This window comes from Rhinopithecus roxellana, chromosome 1, assembly GCF_007565055.1.
Source record: "Rhinopithecus roxellana isolate Shanxi Qingling chromosome 1, ASM756505v1, whole genome shotgun sequence".
In the NCBI taxonomy this organism is placed as follows: domain Eukaryota; kingdom Metazoa; phylum Chordata; class Mammalia; order Primates; family Cercopithecidae; genus Rhinopithecus; species Rhinopithecus roxellana.
In genome coordinates this window covers 186,159,436-186,163,149 of record NC_044549.1, presented here as the reverse complement: position 1 = coordinate 186,163,149, position 3,714 = coordinate 186,159,436, and the positions used below count along the sequence as shown (strand labels likewise).

The window sequence follows — 3,714 nt, the reverse complement described above, 5'->3', positions numbered from 1 at the left end:
TGAAAAAAAGTAATTATCCTACACATGTATAAACACAATAGGAGAGGTTCAAAATATATAAAGAAAACATATAAAAGAAATAGACAAATCACAATTAAAGTCTGATACTCCCTCTATCAGCAATTGATAGAACAGGTAGATGTAGACAGTAAATAAGTAAGAATACAGAATACTTGAATGACACTTGATCCAATTAACATTTGTAAAACACTCAATAGCAGCAGAATACTGATTTCTTATAAGTTAACATTGAACATGCAATAGGAGAGACCGTATCCTAGGCTATAGAACCACTCACAATAAAATTAAAAAAGATTGAAATCATACATAATAAATTCTCTTACATAAATGAAATTGAATTAGAAATCAATAGTATAAAGCTATTTCGTTCTCAGCCTATGATGTCAGTGTAGGACAGGTGAAAATGCTGGCTTTACATTACCACCCAGTAGTAACAAGACATTCCTTCCCCTTTCCTCCAAATTGGTGTAAGAGGAGGCTGAGTGAGAAGCTAAATATTTTGTTTTTTGACAGTTAAAAAATTTTTAATTGACACTGAGATACAGTGTGATGTTTCAATATATGTATACATTGTGTAATGATCAAATCAGGGTAATTAGCATATCTATCATCTCAAACGTTTATTCATTTATTTGTGGTGAGAACATGTAATATCTTCTTTTCTAGCTGCCTTTAAATATATAATACATGGTTATGATCTGTAGTCAACCTACTATGTAATAAAACACTAGAACTTATTCCTTCTATCTAATTGTAACTTTATACTCATTGACAAACCTCTCCCTCTTCCCTCATTCCACCTTTTCCATCCTCTGGTGACCACTATGCTACTCTCTGCTTCCATGACATTAACTTTTGTAGGTTCTATGGATGAGTGAGATCGTGCAGCATTTGTCTTCTGTGTCTTAGATTCATTTAGCATTATGCCCTCGAAGTTCATCTGTGTTTCTGTGAATAATAGGATTTCATTCTTTTTTATAGTTGAATAGTGTTCAATTGTGTGTATATACCACTTTTTTTTTTTAGCCATTTGTCTATAGATAAACATTTAGGTTGAGTCTATCTCTTGGCTATTGTGAATACTGCTGTAATAAACACGGGAATGCAAGTTTCTCTTTGTTTTATTTTTAATGGTGCCGATTTTAAATAGTTTTATTTAAAACATTGCATTTTCCACTTATAATACAGTGTTTATAAAGTGCAATGTTATTTCCTTCCCCTGTGCATATGTTTCATATTCAAGTGTTGAAAATGCCCAGTAACTTACTAGAGCAGCTGAACTTTTTAAAACTGCCACAGAATTTGCTACAAATTTAGGTCCTTCAATGTTTTAAATGTGTGGAACAATGTTACATCTATACTTGTGTTGGGTTAATCAACCTCTTCAATAGTAGATCCCCAGGAAGCACCACCAGAGCGAGAAGCTCCACCACCAGGAAATCCCCCAGGCATTCCTCCTGGCATGCCTCCTGCACTCTGGTACAGCTTGGTGTTGATGGGGTTGCAGACTTTCTCCAGCTCTTTCTGCTGATGTTCAGATTCTTCCTTCTTGGCAGCCTGATTCTTACCGAGCCAGTTGATAATTTCATTACACTTGTCCAGGATCTTCTGTTTGTCATCACCGTTAGTCTTGCCCTGAAGTTTCTCATCTTTGACAGACGCTTTCATGTTGAATGCGTGGACTCAAGTGAATTCTTGGATGACACTTTGTCCCTCTGCTTCTCATCTTCAACTTTGTACTTCTCAGCTTCCTGGACCATACGTTCAATGTCTTCCTTGCTCAAACGGTACTTGTCATTAGTGATAGTAATCTTGTTCTCTTCCTGTACTCTTGTCCACAACAGAGACACTGAGGATGCCATTAGCATCAATGTCAAAAGTGACTTCAATTTGAGGAACACCTCGGGGTGCAGGAGGTATGCCTGTGAGTTCAAACTTGCCAAGCAGTTGTTATCCTTGGTCATGGCACACTCACCTTCATAAAACTGAATAAGCACACCCGGCTGGTTGTCGGAATAGGTAGTGAAGGTCTGTGTCTGCTTGGTAGGAATGGTAGTATTGTGCTTGATGAGGATAGTCATGATTCCACCAGCAGCTTCAATACTAAGGGAAAGAGGAGTGACATACAAGAGCAGCAAATCTTGAACATTTTCAGACTTGTCTCCAGACAGGATGGCTGCCTGGACAGCTGCACCATAAGCGATGGCTTCATCAGGGTTGATGCTGTTATTCAGTTCCTTTCCATTGAAGAAGTCTTGGAGAAGCTTCTGAATCTTGGGGATACAAGTAGAACCACCAACCAGGACAATGGCATGAATCTGTGACTTGTCTAGTTTGGCATCTCAAAAGACTTTCTCTATGGGGTCCAGGGTGCCACGCAACAGGTCAGCATTCTTTTCTTCAAATCAGGCACGGGTAATGGAGGTATAGAAGTCGATTCCTTCACAGAGAGAATTGATCTCAATACTGGCTAGGGTGCTGGAAGAGGGCGTACGCTTAGCTCATTCACAAGCAGTACAGAGGCATCTTACAGCTCTCTTATTCTCACTGATGTCCTTCTTATGCTTGTGCTTGAACTCAGCAATAAAATGGTTGATCATTCGGTTGTCAAAATCTTCTCCACACAAGTGGGTGTCTCTGGCTGTAGATTTAACCTCAAAGATTCCATCCTCAGTAGTGAGGATTGACACATCGCAAGTGTCACCTCCCAGGTCAAAGATCAACACGTTTCTTTCCATTCCAACCTTTGTGTCTAAGCCATAAGCAATAGCAGCAACTGCAGTTGGCTCATTAATAATTCTAAATACATTGAGACCAGCAATAGTTCCAGCATCTTCAGTAGCCGGACACTGAAAGTCATTAAAGTAACAGCATTGGTAACAGTCTTCCCAAGGTTGGCTTCCGCAATTTCCTTCATCTTTGTCAGAACCATAGAGGGTACCTCCTCTGGATAGAAGCTTTTGGTCTCTCCCTTGTATTCTACTTGGACCTTGGGCCTGCCAGCATCATTCAACACCATGAAGGGTCAATGCTTCATATCAGACCAGACAACAGCATCATCAAATCTGCGTCCAATCAGATGTTTGGAATAAAAAATGTTTGGCGTGTTGGTGGGGTTCATTGCAACTTGATTCTTTGTGGCATCACCAGTCAATCATTCAGTGTTCGTAAAGGCGACACAGCTTGGAGTGGTTCGATTTTCCTGATCATTGACAATTATCTCTACTTTTCTGTCCTAGAAAACACTCACACAAGAATAGGTGGTGCCGAGATAAATACCAACTGCAGGTCCCTTCGACATGGTTGCTGGCATGTAGGCCTGGCTCCAACAAAGAAGAAAGCCACAGGAACCCCAAAAACTGCAGGTGAGTTCAAGCGCAGGTTTCTCTTTGACATACTGATTTCTAGTCCTTTGGATAAATACTCAGTGGTGAAATTGCTGGATCATATGGTAATTATTTTTAAATGTTTTGAGAAACATTATACTATTTTCCATAATAGTTGTACTAATTTACATTTCCACCAATTGTGTATAAGAATTTTCCTTTCTAGCAGCTGGGTACAGTGGTGTGTGCCTGTAGTCTCAGTTACTCAGGAGGCTGAGGCAGGAGGATAATTTAGTCCAGGACTTCGAGGCCAACCTGGGCAATATGGTGAGACATAACCTTTAAAAAAAAGTGTTTAAAAAGATGA

General features: G+C 39.5%; 1 pseudogene; it reads right to left on the bottom strand.

Moving 5' to 3' along the window:
* Positions 1-1,392: 1,392 nt before the first annotated feature.
* On the bottom strand, positions 1,393-3,322 carry LOC104662293 (annotated as a pseudogene).
* Positions 3,323-3,714: the final 392 nt, after the last annotated feature.